The 12,994-nt window shown below is 45.1% G+C and overlaps 1 protein-coding gene across 6 annotated transcripts in view; it reads left to right on the top strand.

Annotated features, from left to right (window-relative positions):
- Nucleotides 1-320: 320 nt before the first annotated feature.
- The window catches only part of FOXJ2 (forkhead box J2), a 37,798-nt gene continuing 25,124 nt past the window's right edge, over nt 321-12,994 (top strand). For 2 of the 6 annotated variants that reach the window (XM_075901865.1, XM_006119925.4), the window contains exon 1: nt 321-1,706. The gene's annotated coding sequence lies outside the window, so the exon portion shown is untranslated. Of the gene's footprint in view, nt 1,707-7,741; nt 7,870-12,994 lie in introns of all 6 variants that reach the window. The other 4 variants (XM_006119926.4, XM_075901858.1, XM_075901848.1 and 1 more) reach the window with 4 other exon arrangements.

Here is a 12,994-nt window from a genome sequence, read left to right as displayed (position 1 = left end):
GACTAACAAGATGGTTTATTAGATGATGAGCTTTCGTGGGCCAGACCCACTTCTCGTGTATGGACGTGTGTGTTATTGAGCAGTGATCATATCGGGGGAATAGGAGTCGGGCTGGGGGTTATGAATTGCAGTACTGTGCTCCAGGCAGGTTGAGGGGGGTCACTCCCCAAACAGGTTGGGGGCTCTTTCCAGGTGGGTGCAGGGGATTACTCTCTAGACTGGTGTACGGGAGGCTATTCCCGGGGCTGGCTGGGTATCCCCCTCTCTAGGAGCCTCCTTAACTCGAGCAGGCGGGGGCGGCCACGGCCGGGGGGAGCCGGGGGAGGCGGAGCGGAGGCCGGGGAGGAGCCGGGGCCTGCAGTGGAGCCGCAGCCCGGAGCAGCCGGAGCAGTAGCCGTGGGAGCGGCGGGGCCCGGGGAGATTCAGCGCTGCCTGGCCGGGGCCCCCTGCAAGGAGCCCGGGGAGCCCCCCAGGGACGAGCCCGAGGTCCGGCGGGAGGCGGCGGAGGCGGCCGCCCAGCCCCGCTCAGGCCCGAGAGACGCCGCGGCCTCCAGTGGCAGCCGGGCCCGGGCGAGAGGAGCCGGGGCCTGGGGGAGCCAGGGACAGCCACCAGCCAGCCCAGGGTGACAGCTCCGTCCCCCGCCGCGGGAGAGACTCCGAAACCTAGCCGTGGGCAGAGAGCCTCACAGGCAGCTCCCTGGCACCCAGCCTCGGGGACAGATCCCGACCCCAACCCCAGTATCTGCCGGGGCGAGACCTCCTGCAACTCCATAGCCATCCGGCGTGGAGACACCCTTAGCTCCCCACTATCTCGTCTGAGGGTGCAGAGGAACCCTCCCCCTTCCCTCCATATCTAAAATAGACAAGGAGATACCCCACCCCCGTTTCTCCCAAATCCAGGCAGTGGGATCCTTTAAGAGAGAGTCCCCGTATATCCATCGAGGACAGAGGTTGCCCACAAATACTTAGCCCAAAAGAAGCAAAACCCCAAACAGTTGCCCAGTAATTAATTAGCACCCAGTCAGTACCCAGCAAGTAAGCAAGGCTGGGGGGGGGGGGGCGAGACACCCCTGGATAACAGGATTCTAGATACCAATCTGGCAAGGAGCACCCCCCACTGAAAGGAAATATCTCACGAGTCCCATAAAGAAGCTGACCCCAAATATCCCATGTAAGGGGGGAAGACACACCTGTTAGCCATCGATAGGGGAAAGAAAAGAGACTGCCCACAATATCTGCAGTTAGCAAGAGGAACTCCCCCAGAGAAAGGGAAGATTTGCCTATCCAAAAGGGATGTGAATCTTAAGGGAAGAGAAAAAGGATCTCCAGTTAGGGAGAGAAAGGGGGATTGATCTCCCATATAACCAGAGAGGAGAAGAAAACAATATCTCCCAGGAGTGGTACACCTTAAATAATTAGCTACTAAAGAAGAGAGAGAGGAGGAGATAAATACCCATCCTAGGATAATACCAGTAGTCTGGGGTTGGGAGGGGGAAGACAGTCCCAAGTGGATCATTCTATCTCTCAGGTTCCTGACTTCATCCACAATACCCTCACTCTCAAAATCTCCCAAATATCTTGGAATAGCTGGAGCCTGGCAGCAATGCTCTAAGGATGGAGTCCACAGGAGGAGTGTGAAGGGCAGCACCCCAAAAACCAGCACCGGAGATAACTCCCCCCTTCCAGCAGAAAATCTTCCAGACAAAGTGAGTGGCCACATTATATCACCTCTCTTTTCCCCTAATCTCCTGTATTCCTCTCTGTCCTTCTCCTTTCTTCTCTCTTCTGACTGTAGCTCTCTCCATCTTCTTTCTGTCTGCCCATTTCTGAATTTTCCCCACCCTTTTTCTCTATGCCTTTCTCCATCTTTATTTTTCTAATTAATTGTCTCCTTTTATTCATTATAAAAGGAACAGTCCTGATTTTCTTTCCAGTGCATTGCTTTTGAGAGAGCGTAGTAGCCTCATGAAATTGTATCCTAGTCCCTCTGCCATTTCCCATCCACCATCAGTCATTAGTGTATTGACTATATTGTGAACTCAGCCTTTATCATCACTGACATGAAATATATTTCTATCATCCAGGGGGCAAAGGCAAGTGAAGAGGGAGGATGAATCTGTGTATTGGTGCCGGAGGGGTGTGTATCATGCAGTGCCCATGAGACTAGGGGTGTGAATCCTATTGCTAGTGACCACTGGGTTGCAGAAACCCTCTGTGCTTGTGAGTTGTATGAAAATCATTATTCATATTCGTGGTCGTAGATCCTACTGTACTCAGAGGCTATTGTAATGAGTCCTGGCATTGGTATATTTGGGTACCCATTGTTCCCTGGAGCCTAGGAATGAAAATCTCAGTGATGGTACTGGTGGAAACCACTCTGAAAAGAGGATCCATTCCATTGCTTAGTATCCATCAGATGTGGAACCTGGTCTTTTTAAGGGCTGGGAATATGAATCCTGATGCTTGTGTCTTGGAGTATAGGCCCCCCTGCCTTATGAAAATGGGGATAGTTAAATCCCACACCAAGGAATCTTTGACTCTACCACAGTGCTCTTTCCCCTTCCCCAGAAAACAGTTGCCCTAGGTCATTCCCTGGGAAATTAAGTCCAGAAGAGACTTCATGTAAAAAACCCAACAACTAATGCAGATCTCTTTAGCAGATGTAGCACCCCAAAGACAACCCCATATAAATCCCAGTCTGAGGTATCCCTTTCCCCATTCAGGACACTAGCATAAATTCATTCTCCAGAGACAATTGAAAGTAAATCAAAGGCTAAAGGATCACTTGCTGTGACAGATATCAGCTCAGACTCCAGTAAGAAAATATACAGTTACGGGAGAATTCAACAATGGGCATAGAGAAGGATTCTTTGGTGTAACTGCAAAACCAGCAAGGAGTTCTGTGGCACCTTAAAGCGAAGCAGATTTATTTACCTTTCCTGGGTAAAAACCCATGATGCAACTGACAAAATGGTTTTTACCCACAAAAGCTTATGCCCAGATAAATTTGTTAGTCTTTAAAATGCCACAGAACTACTTGTTCTTGCAGCTAAAGACTAACACAGCTACTTCTGTGAGACTTGGTGTAACTGGACAGTAAACTTAGACGAAGGAGTTTCAGATCACCCCACCTCACCTTTGCCACTGCATTTTGACCTCTCCAGTTCTTAGTGTGGCATGGTGAGTTTACAGAGGAAGACTGAAATCATAATGTTTATGTTCTGGAGATGCTATAAGATGCCCTCTCACTTGTTGCTCCCTAGTTTTGCAATTCATCTGCTTTGAGGAAGGCAATAACAGGCATTTTGGCCTTTGTAAGCTCAAAGGGGTTCACTGATTCTTCTTGCTCTTGGGGTTAATTTACCTTCCTCTGCCCCAGTTCTTACAATAATGACTTGACATTTTTCTAGTGCGTTTGGTTCAGACAGATGTCAAAGCACTTTACTGAATGTACATGCCAGCCTTGCAAAATTCTACGTGTCCACAGCAAGTAATATTTTAAAGCATGTATAAAAGATTTGTGTTTTCATTCTTGTTTATCATCCTGATAAAGGATGGGTTTTTAGATTTTGTGGCTGAACTGGTAAATATGACAGTTTTGCAAGGCGGAATGGTGTATGAGGCCTGTCCTTAATTTTTGTTTGTTTATTAATTGTTGGCAGAGTATTCAGTACTGTTCTAGGCACACAAATTAAGACAATCATTGCCCTTGCAGTCTAAAAGATATATATACAGAAGATAAATCCAGGGGGAGGGAGTGTATGGTTTGCTGGGGTTTGTTTGTTTGTTTGTTTGTTTGTTTTTTGTGGTGGTGGTGGTGTAGCTACTTGTTTATTTGGATTGGATCAACAATGGTCTAGATCAGGTGAACCTAGGCCAAAGGGTTGGATCTGGCCTTTGATCTACTTAGAACCAGTCTGCAATTAGGTTCGTGGCTTCCTCCTGCCACGGTCTGAGCTCATGCTACAGCCTAGAGGCAAGTCTTGGTGTCCCCCCCCCTCGCCATGGGGCTGCAGTGTGAATGCTGGCTCAGCCCTCAGGCCAAATCCAAGTAAGCTGGAGGTGGGGCTGGAGCGTGAGCGAAGGCCAGAGCTTGTTGGGAGCCAGGGTTTTAGGTTTTCTTTTGTTTTGGGTTTTGTGTGTGTGTGTTTTTGTTAGGCGCCAGATCAGTGAGTGACCCTCCACTGATTTTTCTGTGCGTCAGTGGTCCCCAATCGAAAAAAGGTCCCCCACCACTGGTCTAAATAATATTTAATCCTGCTATGAGTACAAGGTATTGGATTAGATGACCTTTCAAGGTCTCTTTCAGTCCTGTGATTCTACAATTTTATGATTGTTTACCCAAGGCTGAAATGCAGCTGCCTCTGGGGTGGAATGCTGCACCAATAGCGTAACATAAAGGTGTTCCTGGCAGGGGAAGGAAGAAATATGATTTATTTCCATAAATGTGCAAGGTGTTTTACAGACAAATCAGATAACAGTTCTGTGTCCCAAGGAGTTTAACCAAGACAATATCTATGTGTCAAAGTTAGGTCTATGTCAGGGTTGGGACCCAAATATGGGTCACCATTACATTTCAAAAGGGTCGCCAGGTGTTTCCCCAGGTGACTCTTAAGGAACCATTCACACATTTTTTTGAATTGCCCTGGGTCACCAAATCTTCCTGAATTGTCAAAATGGATCCCCTCTGGAAAAGGTTGGGAACCGCTGGTCTATATAAATAAATGACCTGATTCTTGTAAGTGTCCATCAGCCCACAGTTGAGTTGAGTGAGAGCTGCTAAGTGCTCAGTAGTTTGAAAATGAGAGTACTTATTTAATTGCCTGAATACAGACTCAGAAGCCTGCCTTCAGGCTCCTGTATTTAAAAATTTCAGCTTACAGTATAAGGAGTCTGATCCTTTTAAGGTACTGAGTGCCCTCAATTTCCAAGAAAATCAATGAGAGTTGAGGGTGCACCAAATAAGGCACAAAATAAGATTTCCCATTAAATGAGAGGGGCTAACGAGGTCTGGTAGAACAACAGCTACCTAAAGGAATGATAGCATTATTAGCATATGACATTGGTCTCATTGCATGTCATGTTAGTCCTTTGGATTTTGTTTTATGAACAGTGTCTGGGATCAGGGTAAGAGCAATACCACATCGAACTGAACTAGCAGAGGCACTTTAAGGAGACTGAATGTTATTACCTACTTTGGAATCTGGTTACAATCCCTGATTCTTGTGAAAATTATTGAGTTCATGGATGTGGGACTCATATACTCAGTTTGATTTTAAATGCTGCAGGCTGACCCTAGGAAAGTTCTCTTTAATCAACCACAGAGGTCAGAGCAATGCAGGCCTTTTCCATACCCCACCCTCAACCAGTGGATCTCAGGCCACTACAGCAGTAGTGAGCTGTAGTGGGGATTTCAGTCTCCATGACCCGTTCAGACCTTTGGCCTCTCTGTTGAGAATGTCAGCAGGAAGACCTATTAATGCTGATTGTTATGTGGGCATCTATCCATGAAGAACTGGACTAGCAATCATCCAGTCCATCTAACCTAGGGCCAGATTGTAACTATTGCCTGATAGTAGAACCCAGTGAGTTCTACTGCTGCAGACACTGCTTCAGAATCTCAGCTTTCATTTTAAAATACATATTTCTGGGCCTCGTAGTTTGACGATAACCTTGAAAACATGAATCAAGCATTTGAGTCTGCAGAAAGCTACTGATTCAAGCTCTGAGAAGTGTGCACTGCCCCATTCAGCTCTATTGAATGTTATCCTGGAAATCTAAAGATAACCTTTAAATGTCAAATGTCAGTAATTGCTAACTATTTCACTGCCAATTATTTTAATAGAAGCATGCAGTTAATGTGCTTCCCCCATTCCCAAATGGCCTCTTACACCTCCCTCAGTGTCAATGGCCCCAACTGGTCCCTATCTTGCTCACAAAATCTTCAGCTAGCACTCTGAAAACATCTACAATACAGTTATGCGTTGTGAGTGCAAACGTCTGTGGCTTGTTAAGAGTGAAAATGAGGAGACAGTTGAAAATAAAATGCATTTAATGTCCAAATGAGTAACACAGTACTGAACACACTATTCATTTTCATATTTAACTCATTTTAAAACCTCCATTTCAAAATGTAAATGAAGCTAGTGCAGAATATCTAGAATGGCTCAATCAAGAGACCTTGTAGCAGAGTTCAGGACCAGCTTCTTAAGGAATTCTTGGGACATTATCAACATGTGAAAGGCCTGTTATCCATTCCTCCATTCCCCCATCACAAGGGTGGGATTGGTGCCCTAGAGGTGAAAGATTCAGTATCCCATTGCTGCTGCGGATTTTCACTCCATGTCAGCACTCTCCTCAGATTCCGTCAATGATTTCCTGTCTGTCATTGCATCAAATTTAAGTTCCACTTCTGCACCTTTAAGGCCCACCTACGTCTCTATTCTGATTTCCTTCCATTCTCCTGCAGTCCTACAAGTTCTCTCTACTACTCTCAGCATCTCTCTTTTTCCACTCTTCTTTGGGCTTTCCGTCCTGCTGCCCTGTATGCCTAGGATACTCTTCCTGTCCTCACATGCGAAGCTTCCTCCGTCCGCACCTTAAGATCAGTTTCTTCCAGGAATCTTTTTTAGCTGCAATGTATTGGACCCCTCATCAGCAGGGCCCTACCAAATTCATGGTCCATTTTGGTCAGTGTCATGGTCATAGGATTTTTAAAATGGCAAATTTCATGATTTCAGATATTTAAATCTGAAATTTCGTGGTGTTATAATTGTGGAGTATTGCTACTCTTATTTCTCTGTAGCTGCTGGCAGCAGCATTGCTTTCAGGGCTGGACAGCAGTAGAGCGATGGCTGCTGCCCAGGAACCCAGCTCCAAAGATAGAGCTACAACCAGCAGCAGTGCAGAACTAAGGATGGCATGGTATAATATTGCCACCCTTACTTCTGCGCTGCTGCCTGCAGAGCTGGGCCCCTACTCATCAGCTGCCACACTCTGGCCATCCAGATCTGAAAGTAGCGATGCAGAAGTAAGGGTTACGTGGGTATGGTATTATTGCCCTTATTTCTGCACTGCTCCTGGAAGGTGAGGTGCTGCCTTCAGAGCGGGGCACCTAGCCAACATTACAACCACTGTTTTCCAGTTGCCCAGCTCTGAAGGCAACATAGAGGTAAAGATGGCAGTACCATGACCCCCCTAAAATAACCTTGTGATCCTCCTGCAACTCCCTTTTGGGTCAGGACCCCAATTTGAAGGCACAGTGGTCTCCCCCGTGAAATTTGTATAGTATAGGGTAAAAGCACACAAAAGGCCAGATTTCACAGGAGGACACCAGTTTTCATGGTCTGTGATGTGTTTTGCATTGCTGTGAATTTGGTAGGCCCCTACTCATCAGTCGTCTTCCACACGTGTGTTATGACCCTGGCTTGGGGTTGCCTTTGTTAGCTTGTGGGGATAGGGACTTTGTTTTGTTTGGCTTAGGTCAGATACCATGTCCATTAATGCAGCTGTATAATGAATGATCTTCTGATTCTCCTGAACTATCCAGTTTTGCCAGCATGGGCTTGGCTAGTAGTGTTTTAGAGGTGAAAGGCTCCATAATCCCTCTGACTCATCCAGTCTCCCACCCTTCCTCTTTAACTGCCCCTCCCTGCCCCTCTTGTGTGGTGGTGCTGTAGCTGCTGATCTAGTGTTAAAAGGCCCCACACTATATCCTGTGATTCTCCCTGATTCCTTCCAGCTCTTCAGGATGCTTGGATTGGAACCCTAGAAGCTAAGGACAAGTGCAAGGTTCCTGACTGCCCTGAGCCAGCCAGTTCTCCCGATAAAGGGCTGAGTTGGAACCAGTGAACTACAAAGAAAAAAAGAGTAGGTTTGTGCTCTGTTTTGCTTCTCTCTGCGCATATTGGAGTCTGAATTTTTTTTGTGGAGAATCAAGTCGGGATTTTTTAATTCCCCCAAATAAAGGTTTATTTTTTAGCTTATTTTTTACATTAGAATTTCAGGTCTCATTTACACAGTTGCATGTGAAAGATTCTGTGGATAACTGTAGAACTAGTAGGATTATAATGTAACTATCAAGGCAGTGACATCTGAATAACTGAGATGGAATAGGCACCTTTTGCAGATCTTCACTGAAGGAGTAAGGATGTTGAATTTTGCACAAAACCAATTCTTCTAATTTTTTATTAACCAAAAAACCCTCAACTCCCCACCATGACAACCACCTGCACACAAAAAAAAAACCCCCAAAAGAGATTGAATAGTCTGCTTAAAAATCTTTTCCAGGTCTCTTACCTACAACCCTCCTTTCCACTGAAAAGATAAGCCTAGTGTGCATGAGCACTGGACTGAGACTCAGGAGACCTGGATTCTCCTCTGAGCTCTGTCACTGATCTGCTGGGGACCTTGGGCGAATCACTTTGCCTCTCAGCACCTCAGTTTCCTCATCAGTAAAATATATCCATTTCAGATCCTTTTAAAAGCACTTTGAAATGTAAAGATGAAAAGTACTATCTAAGGCCGTGTCTTTGCTTACTGCACTGAAGATGAATGTTCTGGCGTTCGATTTAGCGGGTCTTGAAAAGACCTGTTAAATCGAATTCTAAGGGCGACCCCAGTCGATGCTGGTACTCTTTGATTTGCAAGAAGCAAGGGAAGTCAACAGGAGCACTTGATCCTGTCAACCTTCCACTGTGGAGACGGCGCCAAACTCAGCTTAAGGTACATTGACACCAGCTATGTTATTTACGTAGCTGGAGTTGCGTACCTTAAGCCTACTCCCAGGCCTACTATAGACCTGGCCTAAGAGCTAGGTGTATTATTATTCCAGATCTATCTAAGCTAGCTTTGTGAAAAAAACAAAATGCCTTTCAGACCTGGCTTATGTGTCATGAAGGAGCAGAGGGCAGAGACCCAGTTTTTTTCCTTAGCAGATCATCTATAAGCTGAAAGGCACCAGATCTTGTCAATGTGATTTTAAGTTGTTTAAGTTGTTTTAAACTAAAGTAAATTAAAACTAAGCTAGTTTACATGTTGTTTTTTAAATATGTTTAAAAATGACCTAAGCAAAGACAGCCTGGCTCTCCTTAAACTATACAGTCCCCTTTTCTTGGCCAAGTCATGACTTTCTTGACTTTTGTGGGTCTGTCCTATCCTGGTTCCCTCCCAATTGCTTTGGTCATTCATTCAGTGTCTTTTTCACTAGGATGACTCTTCCTTTCTCTATCATACCATAAGGATACCACTGGACTACATCCTTAACTCACTCCTCCTCTCCTCCTACATACACCTTTTTTGGGGATTTTATCTATTCAGGTGGCTTCACTACCATGTTTATGACAATGACTTGCAAATCTACCTCTCCACTCCTGACCAGTCTTCCTCCATTCAGTCATACATCTTAGTCTATCTCTTTTACATTTTCCTGTGAATGACTCAGTACCAAATGAACATAGCCAAAACGGAACTGTGAACTTCCTTCTGAAACCATCCCCATCATTCCCCCATCATTTTCTTTATAACACTGCCACACTTCAATCACCCAGACTCACAATCTCTGTATCCTTTCTAACTCCTCTCGCTCTTGTCCCACAGTTGGAGGTTGTGTCTATATCCTACTGTTTTTTATTCCTTAACCTAAGTTCAACCATTCTCACAATCCACACAGGTAAACTTGCTGTTCATTTGGGTAACTGGTTACCCATTTAAATAGCTACACTCTTACATCCCTACCTGACACAAGCACCAATCACTGCAGAACACAGGTATTAAGATTATCTTCCTGGCCTATTGCTCTCTCCATGTCACCTTCCTCTTCAAATCTATCCATTTGCTCCCCATTGTCCACCCCATCATGTTCAAGCTTCTTGTCCTCCCTTAATGCACTTCTGTAGCTCCCTTCTTATCTGCCCTAAGGAAGTTAAAATGCGGTTATCAGGCTAATCGTATAGTTGGTACAATTTGCTTATGCTTATCTGATAGTTGACTAGTCACTTACATCCCTAATCCTCCCTTGTCACCTGTTGCATTGCCCTCTGTGGCATCATTGATGCCAACATAAGATTGGCTGTACCGTAGGGACGTTTCAGAGCATGATTTTACATTCCTGCCCATCCTGACTAATAGCCATTGATGGATCTATCCTCCATGAACTTATCTAATTCTTTTTCAAATCCAATTATAGTCTTGGCCTTCACAACATCCTCTCACAAAGAGTTGCACAAGGTGGACTGTGCATTCTGTGAAGAAATACTTACTGTTGTTTTTAAAAACCACCTGCCTATTAATTTCATTTGGTGTCCCCTAATTCTTGTGTTCAGAGAAGGACTAACATTTTCTTATTTACTTTCTTTCTACCCATCATGGTTTTATAGACCTCTATTATATCTCCCCTTAATCATCTCATTTCCAAGCTGAAAAATCCCAGTCTTATTAATCTCTCCTTATGTGGCTGATGTTTCATACACTGAATCATTTTTGTTGCCCTTTTTTGAACCTTTTCCAAATCCAGTTCTTTTTTGAGACAGGGCAGTCAGAACTGCACACAGTGTTCAAGATGTGGGTGTACCATGGATTTATATAAAAGCAGTATTTTCTGTCTTATTATATATCCATTTCCTAATGATTCCCTATATTGTTAGTATTTTTGACTGACCCTGCACATTGAGTGCATGTTTTCAGAGATATATCTACAATAACTCCAAGATCTTTCTTGAGTGATAACAGCTACTTCAAGCCCCATAACTCTATATGTATATTTGGAATTATGTTTTCCAATGTGCATTACTTTGCATTTATCAGTGTTGAATTTCATCTGCCCTTTAGTTGCACCATCACCCAGTCTTGCAAGATCCTTTCGTAGACTTTTGCAGTCTGCTTTGGACTTAATCTGTCTTCAGTAGTTTTGTATAATCTGCAAATTTTGCCACCTCACTGTTTACTCCCTTTCCAGATCATTTAATGAATATGTTGCACAGTACTGGTCCCAGTACAGATCCCTGGGAAACACCACTATTTACTGTTCTCCATTGTGAAAACTGACCATTTATTCCTGCCTTTTGTTTCCTATCATTTAACCAGTTGTTGTCCCATGAGCGGACTATGTCTCTTATCCTATAACAACATATTTTATTAAGAGCCATTGGTGAGGAACCTCCTCAAAGGCTTTCTGAAAATATAGGTATACTTTATCCACTGGATCACCCTTTTCCACATGCTTGTTGGCCCCCTCAAAGAATTTTAGTAGATTGTTGAGGCATGATTTCCCTTTACAAAAATAATGTTGACTCTTCCCCAACAAATCATAGACTCATAGACTCATAGACTTTAAGGTCAGAAGGGACCATTATGATCATCTAGTCTGACCCCCTGCACAGTGCAGGCCACAGAATCTCACCCACCCCTCTTAGAATAATCCTCTCACCTATGTCTCAGATATTGAAGCCTTCCAATACTTTGAAGGCCCCAACATGCAGAGAGTCCTTCAGCTGTGATCTGTGCCCAATGCTACAGAGGAAGGCGAAAAACCTCCAGGGCCTCTGCCAATCTACCCTGGAGGAAAATTCCTTCCTGACCCCAAATATGGCGATCAGCTAAACCCTGAGCATGTGGGCAAGACTCACCAGCCAGACACCCAGAAAGTTCCCTATAGCAACTCCTATCATCCCTCCATTGACCTATTTCCAACTGGAAATGAATGGTCAATTAGTTACCAAGATCATGTTATTTCATCCAACCATCCCCTTATCATAGAATCAGAACTGGAAGAGACCTCAGAAGGTCGTCAAGTCCAGCCCTCTGCTCTAGGCAGGACCAATCCCATCTAAATCAACCCGGCCAGGGCTTTGTCAAGCCGAGACTTAAACACCTCTAGGGATGGAGACTCCACTACTTCCCTAGGTAACCCATTCCAATGCTTCACTACCCTCCTAGTAAAATAGTTTTTCCTAATATCCAATCTGGACCTCTCCCACCACAACTTGAGACCATTGCTCCTTGTTCTGCCATCTGTCACTACTGAGAACAGCCTCTCTCCATCCTCTTTGGAACCTCCCTTCAGGAAGTTGAAGGCTGCTATCAAGTCCCCCCTCACTCTTCGCTTCTGCAGACTAAACAGACCCAAGTCCCTCAGCCTCTCCTCGTAGGTCATATGCTCCAGACCCCTAATCATTTTGGTTGCCCTCCGCTGGACCCTCTCCAATGCGTCCGCATCCTTTTTGTAGTGGGGGGCCCAGAACTGGACACAGTACTCCAGATGTGGCCTCACCAAAGCCGAATAAAGGGGAATAATGACATCTCTGGATCATGTTAATCTATGTTTGATAATTCTGTTCTTTACTATAGTTCCAGTCATTTTGCCATGTACTGTAAAGTCAGGCTCAGCAGCCTGTAATTACTGGGATCATGTCCGGAGCCCTTTTTAAAAAGTTGGCATTACATTAGCTTATCCTCCAGTCATCTAGTACAGAATAAGGATGTTAACTAACATATATTTGTGTAAATGTGTAATCGCTGGATTTTTTTAGTGGTAACATGTTTACATGTGGGGGGGGGGAAGAGGCAGGAACCATTGCTCATATAGAGCTGGCTTTTAAACTGGTTCTCTGTGAGCACTGGCTCCTGCTTCTTCTCCCCACCCCCGCCTCTGATAAAGAGGCAGCAGCACGGGGTGTGGGAGGAGGGACAGGCGGTTCCATGGGAGTTGTTACGCACAAGGAGTTGGCTTGAAAGCTGCTTCTCCTGTGTACCAGGTCCCACCTGCCTGCCCACCCCCTGCACTGCTGCCTCTCTATCAGAGGTAGCAGCACGGGGGAGGGGGCAAGTGGCTCCGTGGGAGTTGGCATGCGTTGATTCCCAACAGGCACCGGCTTCTGCCTCCTCTCTCTTTCTGCCTCTGATAGACGGCTACACATTAACATTCCTAGTACAGAAGCTGATTTAAATGACCAATGTGGCCTTTTGCTTATTCTGTTCTTCCACAAACATCCCATGT

The sequence above is a fragment of the Pelodiscus sinensis genome, chromosome 1 (genome assembly GCF_049634645.1).
Source record: "Pelodiscus sinensis isolate JC-2024 chromosome 1, ASM4963464v1, whole genome shotgun sequence".
NCBI classification, from domain to species: Eukaryota; Metazoa; Chordata; order Testudines; family Trionychidae; genus Pelodiscus; species Pelodiscus sinensis.
Note: the sequence above shows the minus strand (reverse complement) of the source record. Positions and strands in the feature narration are given on the sequence as shown.